Source organism: Oncorhynchus gorbuscha, unplaced genomic scaffold, assembly GCF_021184085.1.
Source record: "Oncorhynchus gorbuscha isolate QuinsamMale2020 ecotype Even-year unplaced genomic scaffold, OgorEven_v1.0 Un_scaffold_1078, whole genome shotgun sequence".
Lineage (NCBI taxonomy): Eukaryota > Metazoa > Chordata > Actinopteri > Salmoniformes > Salmonidae > Oncorhynchus > Oncorhynchus gorbuscha.
This window is the reverse complement of record NW_025745967.1, coordinates 160,001-179,946: the sequence shown is the minus strand read 5'-3', so window position 1 is coordinate 179,946 and position 19,946 is coordinate 160,001. Positions and strand designations below refer to the sequence as shown.

The 19,946-nt window shown below is 46.3% G+C and overlaps 1 pseudogene; it reads right to left on the bottom strand.

Annotated features, from left to right (window-relative positions):
* Window positions 1-3,148: 3,148 nt before the first annotated feature.
* The window catches only part of LOC124021180, a 66,441-nt pseudogene continuing 49,643 nt past the window's right edge, over window positions 3,149-19,946 (bottom strand).

The window sequence follows — 19,946 nt, the reverse complement described above, 5'->3', positions numbered from 1 at the left end:
CTACCAGTCTAATGGTTAGTCCAGACACTACCAGTCTAATGGTTAGTCCAGACACTACCAGTCTAATGGTTAGTCCAGACACTACCAGTCTAATGGCTGGGTTAGTCCAGACACTACCAGTCTAATGGTTAGTCCAGACACTACCAGTCTAATGGTTAGTCCAGACACTACCAGTCTAATGGTTAGTCCAGACACTACCAGTCTAATGGCTGGGTTAGTCCAGACACTACCAGTCTAATGGCTGGTCCAGACACTAGTCCAATGGCTGGGTTACACTACCAGTCTAATGGGTTAGTCCAGACACTACCAGGGTTAGTCCAGACACTACCAGTCTAATGGCTGGGTTAGTCCAGTCTACACTACCAGTCTAATGGTTAGTCCAGACACTACCAGTCTAATGGTTAGTCCAGACACTACCAGTCTAATGGTTAGTCCAGACACTACCAGTCTAATGGCACTACCAGTTAGTCCAGACACTACCAGTCTAATGGCTTAGTCCAGACACTACCAGTCTAATGGTTAGTCCAGACACTACCAGTCTAATGGCTGGGTTAGTCCAGACACTACCAGTCTAATGGTTAGTCCAGACACTACCAGTCTAATGGTTAGTCCAGACACTACCAGTCTAATGGTTAGTCCAGACACTACCAGTCTAATGGTTAGTCCAGACACTACCAGTCTAATGGTTAGTCCAGACACTACCAGTCTAATGGTTAGTCCAGACACTACCAGTCTAATGGTTTAGTCCAGACACTACCAGTCTAATGGTTAGTCCAGACACTACCAGTCTAATGGCTTTAGTCCAGACACTACCAGTCTAATGGCTTTAGTCCAGACACTACCAGTCTAATGGCCAGACACTACCAGTCTAATGGTTAGTCCAGACACTACCAGTCTAATGGCTGGGTTAGTCCAGACACTACCAGTCTAATGGCTGTTAGTCCAGACACTACCAGTCTAATGGCTGGGTTAGTTAGTCCAGACACTACCAGTCTAATGGTTAGTCCAGACACTACCAGTCTAATGGCTTTAGTCCAGACACTACCAGTCTAATGGCTTTAGTCCAGTCTACACACTACCAGTCTAATGGTTAGTCCAGTCTAATGGTTAGTCCAGACACTACCAGTCTAATGGTTAGTCCAGACACTACCAGTCTAATGGTTAGTCCAGACACTACCAGTCTAATGGCTGGGTTAGTCCAGACACTACCAGTCTAATGGCTTTAGTCCAGACACTACCAGTCTAATGGTTAGTCCAGACACTACCAGTCTAATGGCTGGGTTAGTCCAGACACTACCAGTCTAATGGTTAGTCCAGACACTACCAGTCTAATGGCTTTAGTCCAGACACTACCAGTCTAATGGTTAGTCCAGACACTACCAGTCTAATGGTTAGTCCAGACACTACCAGTCTAATGGCTGGGTTAGTCCAGACACTACCAGTCTAATGGTTAGTCCAGACACTACCAGTCTAATGGCTGGGTTAGTCCAGACACTACCAGTCTAATGGTTAGTCCAGACACTACCAGTCTAATGGTTAGTCCAGACACTACCAGTCTAATGGCTTAGTCCAGACACTACCAGTCTAATGGCTGGGTTAGGCTGGTCCAGACACTACCAGTCTAATGGTTAGTCCAGACACTACCAGTCTAATGGTTAGTCCAGACACTACCAGTCTAATGGCTGGGACACTACCAGTTAATGGTTAGTCCAGACACTACCAGTCTAATGGCTGGGTTAGTCCAGACACTACCAGTCTAATGGTTAGTCCAGACACTACCAGTCTAATGGTTAGTCCAGACACTACCAGTCTAATGGCTGGGTTAGTCCAGACACTACCAGTCTAATGGTCTAATGGCTGTTAGTCCAGACACTACCAGTCTAATGGCTGGGTTAGTCCAGACACTACCAGTCTAATGGTTTAGTCCAGACACTACCAGTCTAATGGTTTAGTCCAGACACTACCAGTCTAATGGTTAGTCCAGACACTACCAGTCTAATGGCTTTAGTCCAGACACTACCAGTCTAATGGTTAGTCCAGACACTACCAGTCTAATGGTTTAGTCCAGACACTACCAGTCTAATGGTTAGTCCAGACACTACCAGTCTAATGGCTGGGTTAGTCCAGACACTACCAGTCTAATGGGTTAGTCCAGACACTACCAGTCTAATGGTTAGTCCAGACACTACCAGTCTAATCCAGACACTACCAGTCTAATGGCTTTAGTCCAGACACTACCAGTCTAATGGTTAGTCCAGACACTACCAGTCTAATGGCTGGGTTAGTCCAGAGCCCTATTCCCTATGAAGAGCACTACTCCAGACCAGAGCCCTATTCCCTATGAAGTGCACTACTACAGACCAGACCCTATTCCCTATCCAAGTGCACTACTCCAGACCAGAGCCCTATTCCCTATGAAGTGCACTACTCCAGACCAGAGCCCTATTCCCTATGAAGTGCACTACTCCAGACCAGAGCCCTATTCCCTATGAAGTGCACTACTCCAGACCAGGGCCCTCCCTATGAAGTTCACTACTCCAGACCAGAGCCCTATTCCCTATGAAGTGCACTACTCCAGACCAGAGCCCTATTCCCTATGAAGTGCACTACTCCAGACCAGAGCCCTATTCCCTATGAAGTGCACTACTCCAGACCAGAGCCCTATTCCCTATGAAGTGCACTACTCCAGACCAGAGCCCTATTCCCTATGAAGTGCACTACTCCAGACCAGAGCCCTATTCCCTATGTGCCTAGACCAGAGCCCTATTCCCTACTACTGTAGTTTCAGACCAGAGCCCTATTCCCTATGAAGTGCACTACTCCAGACCAGGGCCCTCTGTAGTAGTTCACTACTCCAGACCAGAGCCCTATTCCCTATGAAGTGCACTACTCCAGACCAGAGCCCTCTGTAGAAGTTCACTACTCCAGACCAGAGCCCTATTCCCTATGAAGTGAAGACCAGAGCCCTACTACCAGACCAGAGCCCTCTTCCCTATGTAGTTCCCACTACTACAGACCAAAGCCCTCTGTAGTAGTTTGGGAAAAGGGTAGTTTCCTGGGTTGAAAGGGGGGTTTATTTGAGGTTTAATCTTGGAGACGTATTCAAACATAAGGCCAGTATAACATGCTTCCCTGGTTACGCGCCTGGCTACGCGCCCTGGTTACGCGCCTGGTTACGCGCCTGGCAACGCGCCTGGTTACGCGCCTGGCAACGCGCCTGGCAACGCGCCTGGTTACAGAACACACATATTGATATTAGATGCATTGAGTTTGGCAGCAGATTGGTGATTATTCAATTAAAACAGCAAGGTCAAGGCACCTATTACTTTACATACGAGAGACGCTGTAGTATACAATTATAACAACCCAGCTACACACACACACACACACACACACACACACACACACACACACACACACACACACACACACACACACACACACACACACACACACACACACACACACACACACACACACACACACACACACACACACACACTGTCTACTGTAGGCTGTCCTGGAGGAACTACTGCTGCTGTTATAGGTACACACACACACACACGCGCACACGCACACGCACACACACACAGTCTACTGTAGGCTGTCCTGAAGGAACTACTGCTGCTGTTATAGGTAGGTACACACACACACACACACACACACACACACACACTGTCTACTGTAGGCTGTCCTGGAGGAACTACTGCTGCTGTTATAGGTACACACACACACACACACACACACACACACACACACACACACACACACACACACACACACACACACACACACACACACACACACACACACACACACACACTGTCTACTGTAGGCTGTCCTGGAGGAACTACTGCTGCTGTTATAGGTACACACACACACACACACACACACACACACACACACACACACACACACACACACAGCCTGTTTGCTACTACAGTCCCAGACAGACAGATTGCTGAGGGTAATGTTTTAGAGAAAAATGTGCAAACACACTCCTGGAGAGACAGTAATGAATTAAACATTGCAGAGTGACATTCACACATTCTGTTGACTCTGCTGGGGATTTGAATCAAACACTGTTGACTCTGCTGGGGATTTGAATCAAACACTGTTGACTCTGCTGGGGATTTGAATCAAACACTGTTGACTCTGCTGGGGATTTGAATCAAACACTGTTGACATTTAACATTTACATTTAAGTCATTTAGCAGACGCTCTTATCCAGAGCGACTTACAAATTGGTGCATTCACCTTATGACATCCAGTGGAACAGTCACTTTACAATAGTGCATCTAAAACTTAGGGGGTTGGGGTGAGAGGGATTACTTAACCTATCCTAGGTATTCCTTAAAGAGGTGGGGTTTCAGGTGTCTCCGGAAGGTGGTGATTGACTCCGCTGTCCTGGCGTCGTGAGGGAGTTTGTTCCACCATTGGGGGGCCAGGGCAGCGAACAGTTTTGACTGGGCTGAGCGGGAGCTGTACTTCCTCAGTGGTAGGGAGGCGAGCAGGCCAGAGGTGGATGAACGCAGTGCCCTTGTTTGGGTGTAGGGCCTGATCAGAGCCTGGAGGTACTGAGGTGCCGTTCCCCTCACTGTTGACTCTGTTTTGACTCTGCTGGGGGGATTTGAATCAAACACTGTTGACTCTGCTGGGGATTTGAATCAAACACTGTTGACTCTGCTGGGGATTTGAATCAAACACTGTTGACTCTGCTGGGGATTTGAATCAAACACTGTTGACTCTGCTGGGGATTTGAATCAAACACTGTTGACTCTGCTGGGGATTTGAATCAAACACCGTTGACTCTGCTGGTTTGAATCAAACACTGTTGACTCTGCTGGGGATTTGAATCAAACACTGTTGACTCTGCTGGGGATTTGAATCAAACACTGTTGACTCTGCTGGGGATTTGAATAGTGTCTGAAGGACAGGTCCCCCAGGGGACGGAGGAGAGGACAGGTCCCCCAGGGGGATGGAGGAGAGGACAGGTCCCCCAGGGGGATGGAGGAGAGGACAGGTCCCCCAGGGGGATGGAGGAGAGGACAGGTCCCCCAGGGGGATGGAGGAGAGGACATGTCCCCCAGGGGGATGGAGGAGAGGACATGTCCCCCAGGGGGATGGAGGAGAGGACATGTCCCCCAGGGGATGGAGGACAGGACAGGTCCCCCAGGGGGATGGAGGAGAGGACAGGTCCCCCAGGGGGATGGAGGAGAGGACAGGTCCCCCAGGGGGATGGAGGAGAGGACAGGTCCCCCAGGGGGATGGAGGAGAGGACAGGTCCCCCAGGGGGATGGAGGAGAGGACAGGTCCCCCAGAAAGATGGAGGAGAGGACAGGTCCCCAGGGGGATGGAGGAGAGGACAGGTCCCCCAGGGGGATGGAGGAGAGGACAGGTCCCCCAGGGGGATGGAGGAGAGGACAGGCCCCCCAGGGGACGGAGGAGGAGGAGAGGACAGGTTCCCCAGGGGGATGGAGGAGAGGACAGGTCCCCAGGGGGATGGAGGAGAGGACAGGTCCCCAGGGGGATGGAGGAGGAGGAACAGTGAAGGGCTCGTAGTTTCTCCTTTTAAACTTCATAATAGCTCCATGGTGCTGCGGGCGGGGGGGGGTCACGTACCTCTTGACAACGTCGGCTCCGTTCCAGCAGGCCAGTCCATCGGCGGAGGCCAGCTGGTTCACACACAGCTGGTTCGCCAGGCCACCGTAGAAGGTACGGTACAAACGCAGACTGTTCAGGAACTCTCTGTTGAGACAGACACACGGGGGGACCAACGCTGGTATACTTCCACACCCCAGTCCTCTCAAGAACCTCATAACGCTAAAATCATCATCTAAGCAAACCTTAACAACTAAATACGCCCTGAGAGATCAACCTTTTGAGTGCGGTCTAAAAGTGCTGAAGAAGTGCCGAGTAGAAAATTAGGACTATAAAGTGAGTGGTTAGCAGTGGTGAACTGAGACAGTGTACTCACTTCCTCCTGGTAGCCAGGCTGTTTCCTGTTTCTCTGATGAAGGCTTTGAGAGGATGGACTCTCCGTCCTGCTGGTCGCTGACTGACTGGGCAGGCTGTCTACTGGGACGACCACATACTTTATACACCTGGAGCACAACAAGCACAGAGAACAATCAGCTGATGTACAGGTCCTAATGTTAGAGAGCTCCTAACAGGGTGCAGTGACAGAATGTCTCCACTAGATGGACCCAGAGGAGTCCCTCCTAACAGGGTGCAGTGACAGGATGTCTCCACTAGATGGACCCAGAGGACTCCCTCCTAACAGGGTGCAGTGACAGGATGTCTCCACTAGATGGACTCAGAGGACTCCCTCCTAACAGGGTGCAGTGGCAGGATGTCTCCACTAGATGGACCCAGAGGACTCCCTCCTAACAGGGTGCAGTGACAGGATGTCTCCACTAGATGGACTCAGAGGACTCCCTCCTAACCGGGTGCAGTGGCAGGATGTCGCCACTAGATGGACTCAGAGGACTCCCTCCTAACAGGGTGCAGTGGCAGGATGTCTCCACTAGATGGACCCAGAGGACTCTGGTCTAAAGTAAAGCACTGTAGGGTAGTGATCATCAACTAAATTCAGCAGCGGGACGATTTTGTCTTGAGCTGATGGTCAGGGGGCTGGTGGTCAGGGGCTGGTGGTCAGGGGCTGGTGGTCAGGGGCTGGCGGCCAGGGGGCTGACGGCCAGGGGGCTGGTGGTCAGGGGGCTGGCGGCCAGGGGCTGGTGGTCAGGGGCTGGCGGTCAGGGGCTGGCGGTCAGGGGCTGGCGGTCAGGGGGCTGATGGCCAGGAGGCTGGTGGCCAGGGGGCTGGTGGTCAGGGGCTGGCGGTCAGGGGGCTGACGGCCAGGAGGCTGGTGGTCAGGGGCTGCTGGTCAGGAGGCTGGTGGTCAGGAGGCTGGTGGTCAGGAGGCTGGTGGTCAGGAGGCTGGTGGTCAGGGGCTGGTGGTCAGGAGGCTGGTGGTCAGGGGCTGGTGGTCAGGAGGCTGGTGGTCAGGAAGCTGGTGGTCAGGGGCTGGTGGTCAGGGGCTGGTGGTCAGGGGGCTGACGGCCAGTCTAGTGTACACTACTCACTGTAGTCTATGTTGAGTGAGCCAGTGTGTACACTACTCACTGAAGTCTAGTCTCTAGTGTACACTTCACTGTAGTCTATGTTGAAGTGAACCAGTCTAGTGTACACTACTCACTGTAGTCTATGTTGAAGTGAGCCAGTCTAGTGTACACTACTCACTGTAGTCTATGTTGAAGTGAGCCAGTCTAGTGTACACTTCATTGTAGTCTATGTTGAAGTGAGCCAGTCTCGTGTACACTACTCACTGTAGTCTATGTTGAAGTGAGCCAGTCTAGTGTACACTACTCACTGTAGTCTATGTTGAAGTGAGCCAGTCTAGTGTACACTACTCACTGTAGTCTATGTTGAAGTGAGCCAGTCTAGTGTACACTACTCACTGTAGTCTATGTTGAAGTGAGCCAGTCTAGTGTACACTACACTACTCACTGTAGTCTATGTTGAGTATACCAAACATCCGGAACACCTTCCTAATATTGAGTTACACCCCCTCCACCTTTTGCCCTCAGAACAGCCTCAATTCATCAGGCCACCGACTCAACAAGGAGTCGAAAGCGTTCCACAGGGATAATGGTTCCTGTTCTGTGAAGGGAGTACTACACAGCGTTGTACCAGACCTTCAGTTTCTTGGCAATTTCTCGCTTGGAATAAATAGCCTTCATTTCTCAGAACAGGAATAGGGGCCTGTTTGGGACCCAGTCATGCTCATATGTCCCCAGGACTGACTGGAGCTAATTCTCCCTGGTTAACAGTCTGGACAACCTCTTCTGGCTACTGGGGATGATCTAACTCTCCCTGGTTAACAGTCTGGACAACCTCTTCTGACCACTGGGGATGATCTAACTCTCCCTGGTTAACAGTCTGGACAACCTCTTCTGGCTACTGGGGATGAGCTAACTCTCCCTGGTTAACAGTCTGGACAACCTCTTCTGGCTACTGGGGATGATCTAACTCTCCCTGGTTAACAGTCTGGACAACCTCTTCTGGCTACTGGGGATGATCTAACTCTCCCTGGTTAACAGTCTGGACAACCTCTTCTGGCTACTGGGGATGATCTAACTCTCCTTGGTTAACAGTCTGGACAACCTCTTCTGGCTACTGGGGATGATCTAACTCTCCCTGGTTAACAGTCTGGACAACCTCTTCTGGCTACTGGGGATGATCTAACTCTCCCTGGTTAACAGTCTGGACAACCTCTTCTGGCTACTGGGGATGATCTAACTCTCCCTGGTTAACAGTCTGGACAACCTCTTCTGGCTACTGGCGCTCGCTGCCCACAATGGTCTATTCTGAGAATGTTCTGGGCACGCTGTTTTTGAGTGGTATGTACCGTGTGTGTGTGTGTGTGTGCGTGTGCGTGTGCGTGTGCGTGGTGTGTCGTGGTCTGTGTGTCTGTGTGTCTGTGTGTCTGTGTGTCTGTGTGTGTGTGTGTGTGTGTGTGTGTGTGTGTGTGTGTGTGTGTGTGTGTGTGTGTGTGTGTGTGTGTGTGTGTGTGTGTGTGTGTGTGTGTGTGTGTGTGTGTGTGTGTGTGTGTGTGTGTGTGTGCAGTACATTCCTGGGTGACAGAGTGGTAGCAGATCAGTATTACAACTCCGTCTGGGTCTGGACACTACCAGTCTAGTCAACTCCGTCTGGGTTAGTCCAGACACTACCAGTCTAGTCAACTCCGTCTGGGTTAGTCCAGACACTACCAGTCTAGTCAACTCCGTCTGGGTTAGTCCAGACACTACCAGTCTAGTCAACTCCGTCTGGGTTAGTCCAGACACTACCAGTCTAGTCAACTCCGTCTGGGTTAGTCCAGACACTACCAGTCTAGTCAACTCCGTCTGGGTTAGTCCAGACACTACCAGTCTAGTCAACTCCGTCTGGGTTAGTCCAGACACTACCAGTCTAGTCAACTCCGTCTGGGTTAGTCCAGACACTACCAGTCTAGTCAACTCCGTCTGGGTTAGTCCAGACACTACCAGTCTAGTCAACTCCGTCTGGGTTAGTCCAGACACTACCAGTCTAGTCAACTCCGTCTGGGTCAGACACTACCAGTCTAGTCAACTCCGTCTGGGTTAGTCCAGACACTACCAGTCTAGTCAACTCCGTCTGGGTTAGTCCAGACACTACCAGTCTAGTCAACTCCGTCTGGGTCCAGACACTACCAGTCTAGTCAACTCCGTCTGGGTTGTCCAGACACTACCAGTCTAGTCAACTCCGTCTGGGTTGTCCAGACACTACCAGTCTAGTCAACTCCGTCTGGGTCTGGACACTACCAGTCTAGTCAACTCCGTCTGGGTTAGTCCAGACACTACCAGTCTAGTCAACTCCGTCTGGGTTAGTCCAGACACTACCAGTCTAGTCAACTCCGTCTGGGTCTGGACACTACCAGTCTAGTCAACTCCGTCTGGGTCTGGACACTACCAGTCTAGTCAACTCCGTCTGGGTTAGTCCAGACACTACCAGTCTAGTCAACTCCGTCTGGGTCTGGACACTACCAGTCTAGTCAACTCCGTCTGGGTTAGTCCAGACACTACCAGTCTAGTCAACTCCGTCTGGGTTAGTCCAGACACTACCAGTCTAGTCAACTCTGTCTGGGTTAGTCCAGACACTACCAGTCTAGTCAACTCCGTCTGGGTTAGTCCAGACACTACCAGTCTAGTCAACTCCGTCTGGGTCTGGACACTACCAGTCTAGTCAACTCCGTCTGGGTTAGTCCAGACACTACCAGTCTAGTCAACTCCGTCTGGGTTAGTCCAGACACTACCAGTCTAGTCAACTCCGTCTGGGTTAGTCCAGACACTACCAGTCTAGTCAACTCCGTCTGGGTCTGGAACTACCAGTCTAGTCAACTCCGTCTGGGTTAGTCCAGACACTACCAGTCTAGTCAACTCCGTCTGGGTTAGTCCAGACACTACCAGTCTAGTCAACTCTGTCTGGGTTAGTCCAGACACTACCAGTCTAGTCAACTCTGTCTGGGTTAGTCAACTACCAGTCTAGTCAACTCCGTCTGGGTTAGTCCAGACACTACCAGTCTAGTCAACTCCGTCTGGGTTGACACTACCAGTCTAGTCAACTCCGTCTGGGTTAGTCCAGACACTACCAGTCTAGTCAACTCCGTCTGGGTCTGGACACTACCAGTCTAGTCAACTCCGTCTGGGTTAGTCCAGACACTACCAGTCTAGTCAACTCCGTCTGGGTCTGGACACTACCAGTCTAGTCAACTCCGTCTGGGTTAGTCCAGACACTACCAGTCTAGTCAACTCCGTCTGGGTTGGTCCAGACTACCAGTCTAGTCAACTCCGTCTGGTTAGTCCAACACTCCAGTCTAGTCAACTCCGTCTGGGTCCAGACACTACCAGTCTAGTCAACTCCGTCTGGGTTAGTCCAGACACTACCAGTCTAGTCAACTCCGTCTGGGTTAGTCCAGACACTACCAGTCTAGTCAACTCCGTCTGGGTCTGGACACTACCAGTCTAGTCAACTCCGTCTGGGTTAGTCCAGACACTACCAGTCTAGTCAACTCCGTCTGGGTTAGTCCAGACACTACCAGTCTAGTCAACTCCGTCTGGGTCTGGACATTACCAGTCTAGTCAACTCCGTCTGGGTTAGTCCAGACACTACCAGTCTAGTCAACTCCGTCTGGGTTAGTCCAGACACTACCAGTCTAGTCAACTCCGTCTGGGTCTGGACACTACCAGTCTAGTCAACTCCGTCTGGGTTAGTCCAGACACTACCAGTCTAGTCAACTCCGTCTGGGTTAGTCCAGACACTACCAGTCTAGTCAACTCCGTCTGGGTCTGGACACTACCAGTCTAGTCAACTCCGTCTGGGTCTGGACACTACCAGTCTAGTCAACTCCGTCTGGGTCCGGACACTACCAGTCTAGTCAACTCCGTCTGGGTCTGGACACTACCAGTCTAGTCAACTCCGTCTGGGTTAGTCCAGACACTACCAGTCTAGTCAACTCCGTCTGGGTCCGGACACTACCAGTCTAGTCAACTCCGTCTGGGTCTGGACACTACCAGTCTAGTCAACTCCGTCTGGGTCCGGACACTACCAGTCTAGTCAACTCCGTCTGGGTCTGGACACTACCAGTCTAGTCAACTCCGTCTGGGTTAGTCCAGACACTACCAGTCTAGTCAACTCCGTCTGGGTTAGTCCAGACACTACCAGTCTAGTCAACTCCGTCTGGGTTAGTCCAGACACTACCAGTCTAGTCAACTCCGTCTGGGTTAGTCCAGACACTACCAGTCTCCGTCTCCGTCTCTCTTTCTGAGAAATATGTGTTTCTTCCTTCTTCATCAGTTTATAAGGATGTTAATCACTTAGTCTGGTGACTGGTTGGTTTTATAGGGACATTATTCACTTAGTCTGGTGACTGGTTGGTTTTATAGGGACATTACTCACTTAGTCTGGTGACTGGTTGGTTTCATGTTATTCACTTAGTCTGGTGACTGGTTGGTTTCATGTTAATCACTTAGTCTGGTGACTGGTGGTTTCATTTATTCACTTAGTCTGGTGACTGGTTGGTTTTATAGGGACATTATTCACTTAGTCTGGTGACTGGTTGGTTTCATGTTAATCACTTAGTCTGGTGACTGGTGTTTCTGGTAATCACTGTCTGGTGACTGGTTGGTTTCATGTTATTCACTTAGTCTGGTGACTGGTTTTCATGTTATTCACTTAGTCTGGTGACTGGTTGGTTTCATGTTATTCACTTAGTCTGGTGACTGGTTGGTTTCATGTTAATCACTTAGTCTGGTGACTGGTTGGTTTCATGTTATTCACTTAGTCTGGTGACTGGTTGGTTTCATGTTATTCACTTAGTCTGGTGACTGGTTGGTTTCATATTCACTTAGTCTGGTGACTGGTTGGTTTCATGTTAATCACTTAGTCTGGTGACTGGTTGGTTTCAGGGACATTATTCACTTAGTCTGGTGACTGGTTGGTTTTATGTTACATTATCACTTAGTCTGGTGACTGGTTGGTTTCATGTTATTCACTTAGTCTGGTGACTGGTTGGTTTCATGTTAATCACTTAGTCTGGTGACTGGTTGGTTTCATGTTAATCACTTAGTCTGGTGACTGGTTGGTTTCATGTTAGTCACTTAGTCTGGTGACTGGTTGGTTTCATGTTATTCACTTAGTCTGGTGACTGGTTGGTTTCATGTTAGTCACTTAGTCTGGTGACTGGTTGGTTTCATGTTATTCACTTAGTCTGGTGACTGGTTGGTTTCATGTTAGTCACTTAGTCTGGTGACTGGTTGGTTTCATGTTATGTTATTATTCACTTAGTCTGGTGACTGGTTGGTTTCATGTTAGTCACTTAGTCTGGTGACTGGTTGGTTTCATGTTATTCACTTAGTCTGGTGACTGGTTGGTTTTATAGGGACATTATTCACTTAGTCTGGTGACTGGTTGGTTTTATGTTATTCACTTAGTCTGGTGACTGGTTGGTTTCATGTTAATCACTTAGTCTGGTGACTGGTTGGTTTCATGTTAATCACTTAGTCTGGTGACTGGTTGGTTTCATGTTATTCACTTAGTCTGGTGACTGGTTGGTTTTATAGGGACATTATTCACTTAGTCTGGTGACTGGTTGGTTTCATGTTAATCACTTAGTCTGATGACTGGTTGGTTTCATGTTAATCACTTAGTCTAGTGACTGGTTGGTTTTATAGGGACATTATTCACTTAGTCTGGTGACTGGTTGGTTTTATAGGGACATTATTCACTTAGTCTGGTGACTGGTTGGTTTCATGTTAGTCACTTAGTCTGGTGACTGGTTGGTTTTATAGGGACATTATTCACTTAGTCTGGTGACTGGTTGGTTTTATAGGGACATTATTCACTTAGTCTGGTGACTGGTTGGTTTCATGTTATTCACTTAGTCTGGTGACTGGTTGGTTTCATGTTAATCACTTAGTCTGGTGACTGGTTGGTTTCATGTTAATCACTTAGTCTGGTGACTGGTTGGTTTCATGTTATTCACTTAGTCTGGTGACTGGTTCTGGTGACTTTGGTTTCATGTTAGTCACTTAGTCTGGTGACTGGTTGGTTTCATGTTATTCACTTAGTCTGGTGACTGGTTGGTTTCATGTTAGTCACTTAGTCTGGTGACTGGTTGGTTTCATGTTATGTTGGTTTCATTATTCACTTAGTCTGGTGACTGGTTGGTTTCATGTTAGTCACTTAGTCTGGTGACTGGTTGGTTTCATGTTATTCACTTAGTCTGGTGACTGGTTGGTTTTATGGGACATTATTCACTTAGTCTGGTGACTGGTTGGTTTCATGTTAGTCACTTAGTCTGGTGACTGGTTGGTTTTATAGGGACATTATTCACTTAGTCTGGTGACTGGTTGGTTTTATGTTATTCACTTAGTCTGGTGACTGGTTGGTTTCATGTTAATCACTTAGTCTGGTGACTGGTTGGTTTCATGTTAATCACTTAGTCTGGTGACTGGTTGGTTTCATGTTATTCACTTAGTCTGGTGACTGGTTGGTTTTATAGGGACATTATTCACTTAGTCTGGTGACTGGTTGGTTTCATGTTAATCACTTAGTCTAGTGACTGGTTGGTTTTATAGGGACATTATTCACTTAGTCTGGTGACTGGTTGGTTTTATAGGGACATTATTCACTTAGTCTGGTGACTGGTTGGTTTCATGTTAGTCACTTAGTCTGGTGACTGGTTGGTTTTATAGGGACATTATTCACTTAGTCTGGTGACTGGTTGGTTTTATAGGGACATTATTCACTTAGTCTGGTGACTGGTTGGTTTCATGTTATTCACTTAGTCTGGTGACTGGTTGGTTTCATGTTATTCACTTAGTCTGGTGACTGGTTGGTTTCATGTTAGTCACTGTCTGGTGACTGGTTGGTTTTATAGTCTGGTGACTGGTTATGTTAGTCACTTAGTCTGGTGACTGGTTGGTTTCATGTTATTCACTTAGTCTGGTGACTGGTTGGTTTCATGTTAATCACTTAGTCTGGTGACTGGTTGGTTTCATGTTAGTCACTTAGTCTGGTGACTGGTTGGTTTCATGTTATTCACTTAGTCTGGTGACTGGTTGGTTTCATGTTAGTCACTTAGTCTGGTGACTGGTTGGTTTCATGTTATTCACTTAGTCTGGTGACTGGTTGGTTTCATGTTAATCACTTAGTCTGGTGACTGGTTGGTTTCATGTTAATCACTTAGTCTGGTGACTGGTTGGTTTCATGTTATTCACTTAGTCTGGTGACTGGTTGGTTTTATAGGGACATTATTCACTTAGTCTGGTGACTGGTTGGTTTCATGTTAATCACTTAGTCTGATGACTGGTTGGTTTCATGTTAATCACTTAGTCTAGTGACTGGTTGGTTTTATAGGGACATTATTCACTTAGTCTGGTGACTGGTTGGTTTTATAGGGACATTATTCACTTAGTCTGGTGACTGGTTGGTTTCATGTTAGTCACTTAGTCTGGTGACTGGTTGGTTTTATAGGGACATTATTCACTTAGTCTGGTGACTGGTTGGTTTTATAGGGACATTATTCACTTAGTCTGGTGACTGGTTGGTTTCATGTTATTCACTTAGTCTGGTGACTGGTTGGTTTCATGTTAATCACTTAGTCTGGTGACTGGTTGGTTTCATGTTAATCACTTAGTCTGGTGACTGGTTGGTTTCATGTTAGTCACTTAGTCTGGTGACTGGTTGGTTTCATGTTATTCACTTAGTCTGGTGACTGGTTGGTTTCATGTTAGTCACTGTCTGGTTGGTTTTTCATGTTAATCACTTAGTCTGGTGACTGGTTGGTTTCATGTTATCACTTAGTCTGGTGACTGGTTGGTTTCATGTTATTCACTTAGTCTGGTGACTGGTTGGTTTCATGTTAATCACTTAGTCTGGTGACTGGTTAGTTTCATGTTAATCACTTAGTCTGGTGACTGGTTGGTTTTATGTTAATCACTTAGTCTGGTGACTGGTTGGTTTCATGTTAATCACTTAGTCTGGTGACTGGTTGGTTTTATAGGGACATTATTCACTTAGTCTGGTGACTGGTTGGTTTTATAGGGACATTATTCACTTAGTCTGGTGACTGGTTGGTTTTATAGGGACATTATTCACTTAGTCTGGTGACTGGTTGGTTTCATGTTATTCACTTAGTCTGGTGACTGGTGGTTTCATGTTAATCACTTAGTCTGGTGACTGGTTGGTTTTGTTATTCACTTAGTCTGGACTGGTTGGTTTCATTTATTCACTTAGTCTGGTGACTGGTTGGTTTCATGTTAATCACTTAGTCTGGTGACTGGTTGGTTTCATGTTATGACTGGTTGGTTTTTCATAGGGACATTATTCACTTAGTCTGGTGACTGGTTGGTTTTATAGGGACATTATTCACTTAGTCTGGTGACTGGTTGGTTTCATGTTATTCACTTAGTCTGGTGACTGGTTGGTTTCATGTTAATCACTTAGTCTGGTGACTGGTTGGTTTCATGTTAATCACTTAGTCTGGTGACTGGTTGGTTTCATGTTAGTCACTTAGTCTGGTGACTGGTTGGTTTCATGTTATTCACTTAGTCTGGTGACTGGTTGGTTTCATGTTAGTCACTTAACTGGTTGGTTTCATGTTATTCACTTAGTCTGGTGACTGGTTGGTTTCATGTTAGTCACTTAGTCTGGTGACTGGTTGGTTTTATTATTCACTTAGTCTGGTGACTGGTTGGTTTCATGTTATTCACTTAGTCTGGTGACTGGTTGGTTTCATGTTAATCACTTAGTCTGGTGACTGGTTGGTTTTATGTTAATCACTTAGTCTGGTGACTGGTTGGTTTCATGTTACATTACTCACTTAGTCTGGTGACTGGTTGGTTTTATAGGGACATTATTCACTTAGTCTGGTGACTGGTTGGTTTTATGTTATTCACTTAGTCTGGTGACTGGTTGGTTTCATTCACTTAGTCTGGTGACTGGTTGGTTTCATGTTAATCACTTAGTCTGGTGACTGGTTGGTTTCATGTTATTCACTTAGTCTGGTGACTGGTTGGTTTTATAGGGACATTATTCACTTAGTCTGGTGACTGGTTGGTTTCATGTTAGTCACTTAGTCTGGTGACTGGTTGGTTTTATAGGGACATTATTCACTTAGTCTGGTGACTGGTTGGTTTTATGGGACATTATTCACTTAGTCTGGTGACTGGTTGGTTTCATGTTATTCACTTAGTCTGGTGACTGGTTGGTTTCATGTTATTCACTTAGTCTGGTGACTGGTTGGTTTCATGTTAATCACTTAGTCTGGTGACTGGTTGGTTTCATGTTATTCACTTAGTCTGGTGACTGGTTGGTTTCATGTTATTCACTTAGTCTGGTGACTGGTTGGTTTCATGTTATTCACTTAGTCTGGTGACTGGTTGGTTTCATGTTATTCACTTAGTCTGGTGACTGGTTGGTTTCATGTTAGTCACTTAGTCTGGTGACTGGTTGGTTTCATGTTATTCACTTAGTCTGGTGACTGGTTGGTTTCATGTTATTCACTTAGTCTGGTGACTGGTTGGTTTCATGTTATTCACTTAGTCTGGTGACTGGTTGGTTTCATGTTATCACTTAGTCTGGTGACTGGTTATGTTAATCACTTAGTCTGGTGACTGGTTGGTTTCATGTTATTCACTTAGTCTGGTGACTGGTTGGTTTCATGTTATTCACTTAGACTGGTTGGTTTTATAGGGACATTATTCACTTAGTCTGGTGACTGGTTGGTTTTATAGGGACATTATTCACTTAGTCTGGTGACTGGTTGGTTTCATGTTATTCACTTAGTCTGGTGACTGGTTGGTTTTATAGGGACATTATTCACTTAGTCTGGTGACTGGTTGGTTTTATAGGGACATTATTCACTTAGTCTGGTGACTGGTTGGTTTCATGTTATTCACTTAGTCTGGTGACTGGTTGGTTTTATAGGGACATTATTCACTTAGTCTGGTGACTGGTTGGTTTCATGTTATTCACTTAGTCTGGTGACTGGTTGGTTTTATAGGGACATTATTCACTTAGTCTGGTGACTGGTTGGTTTCATGTTAATCACTTAGTCTGGTGACTGGTTGGTTTTATAGGGACATTATTCACTTAGTCTGGTGACTGGTTGGTTTCATGTTATTCACTTAGTCTGGTGACTGGTTGGTTTTATAGGGACATTATTCACTTAGTCTGGTGACTGGTTGGTTTCATGTTATTCACTTAGTCTGGTGACTGGTTGGTTTCATGTTATCACTTAGTCTGGTGACTGGTTGGTTTTATAGGGACATTATTCACTTAGTCTGGTGACTGGTTGGTTTCATGTTAATCACTTAGTCTGGTGACTGGTTGGTTTCATGTTAATCACTTAGTCTGGTGACTGGTTGGTTTTATAGGGACATTATTCACTTAGTCTGGTGACTGGTTGGTTTTATAGGGACATTATTCACTTAGTCTGGTGACTGGTTGGTTTCATGTTAGTCACTTAGTCTGGTGACTGGTTGGTTTCATGTTAATCACTTAGTCTGGTGACTGGTTGGTTTTATAGGGACATTATTCACTTAGTCTGGTGACTGGTTGGTTTCATGTTAATCACTTAGTCTGGTGACTGGTTGGTTTTATAGGGACATTATTCACTTAGTCTGGTGACTGGCTGGTTTCATGTTATTCACTTAGTCTGGTGACTGGTTGGTTTCATGTTAATCACTTAGTCTGGTGACTGTTTGGTTTCATGTTAATCAAAATCTGGTGAAAACATTACTTTAGTCTGGTGACTGGTTGGTTTTATAACATTACTCACTTTCTGGTGACTGGTTGGTTTTAAACATTACTCACTTAGTCTGGTGACTGGTTGGTTTTATAGGGACATTACTCACTTAGTCTGGTGACTGGTTGGTTTTATAGGGACATTACTCACTTAGTCTGGTGACTGGTTGGTTTCATGTTAGTCACTTAGTCTGGTGACTGGTTGGTTTTATAGGGACATTATTCACTTAGTCTGGTGACTGGTTGGTTTAGAATCACTTAGTCTGGTGACTGGTTGGTTTCATTTAATCACTTAGTCTGGTGAAACAACGCCATAGGGACATTATTCACTTAGTCTGGTGACTGGTTGGTTTCATGTTAATCACTTAGTCTGGTGACTGGTTGGTTTCATGTTAATCACTTAGTCTGGTGACTGGTTGGTTTTATAGGGACATTATTCACTTAGTCTGGTGACTGGTTGGTTTTATAGGGACATTATTCACTTAGTCTGGTGACTGGTTGGTTTCATGTTAGTCACTTAGTCTGGTGACTGGTTGGTTTCATGTTAATCAGTCTGGTGACTGGTTGGTTTTATAGGGACATTATTCACTTAGTCTGGTGACTGGTTGGTTTCATGTTAATCACTTAGTCTGGTGACTGGTTGGTTTTATAGGGACATTATTCACTTAGTCTGGTGACTGGCTGGTTTCATGTTATTCACTTAGTCTGGTGACTGGTTGGTTTCATGTTAATCACTTAGTCTGGTGACTGTTTGGTTTCATGTTAATCACTTAGTCTACTGGTTGGTTTTATAGGGACATTACTCACTTAGTCTGGTGACTGGTTGGTTTTATAGGGACATTACTCACTTAGTCTGGTGACTGGTTGGTTTTATAGGGACATTACTCACTTAGTCTGGTGACTGGTTGGTTTTATAGGGACATTATTCACTTAGTCTGGTGACTGGTTGGTTTCATGTTAGTCACTTAGTCTGGTGACTGGTTGGTTTTATAGGGACATTATTCACTTAGTCTGGTGACTGGTTGGTTTCATGTTAATCACTTAGTCTGGTGACTGGTTGGTTTCATGTTAATCACTTAGTCTGGTGACTGGTTGGTTTCATGTTATTCACTTAGTCTGGTGACTGGTTGGTTTCATGTTAATCACTTAGTCTGGTGACTGGTTGGTTTCATGTTATTCACTTAGTCTGGTGACTGGTTGGTTTCATGTTATTCACTTAGTCTGGTGACTGGTTGGTTTCATGTTATTCACTTAGTCTGGTGACTGGTTGGTTTCATGTTATTCACTTAGTCTGGTGACTGGTTGGTTTCATGTTAGTCACTTACTCTGGTGACTGGTGGTTTCATGTTATTCACTTAGTCTGGTGACTGGTTGGTTTCATGTTATTCACTTAGTCTGGTGACTGGTGGTTTCATGTTAATCACTTAGTCTGGTGACTGGTTGGTTTCATGTTAGGCACTTACTCTGGTGACTGGTGGTTTCATGTTATTCACTTAGTCTGGTGACTGGTTGGTTTCATGTTATTCACTTAGTCTGGTGACTGGTTGGTTTTATAGGGACATTATTCACTTAGTCTGGTGACTGGTTGGTTTCATGTTATTCACTTAGTCTGGTGACTGGTTGGTTTCATGTTAATCACTTAGTCTGGTGACTGGTTGGTTTCATGTTAATCACTTAGTCTGGTGACTGGTTGGTTTTATAGGGACATTATTCACTTAGTCTGGTGACTGGTTGGTTTTATAGGGACATTATTCACTTAGTCTGGTGACTGGTTGGTTTCATGTTATTCACTTAGTCTGGTGACTGGTTGGTTTCATGTTATTCACTTAGTCTGGTGACTGGTTGGTTTTATAGGGACATTATTCACTTAGTCTGGTGACTGGTTGGTTTCATGTTAATCACTTAGTCTGGTGACTGGTTGGTTTCTATAGGGACATTATTCACTTAGTCTGGTGACTGGTTGGTTTCATGTTAATCACTTAGTCTGGTGACTGGTTGGTTTCATGTTATTCACTTAGTCTGGTGACTGGTTGGTTTCATGTTATTCACTTAGTCTGGTGACTGGTTGGTTTCATGTTATTCACTTAGTCTGGTGACTGGTTGGTTTCATGTTATTCACT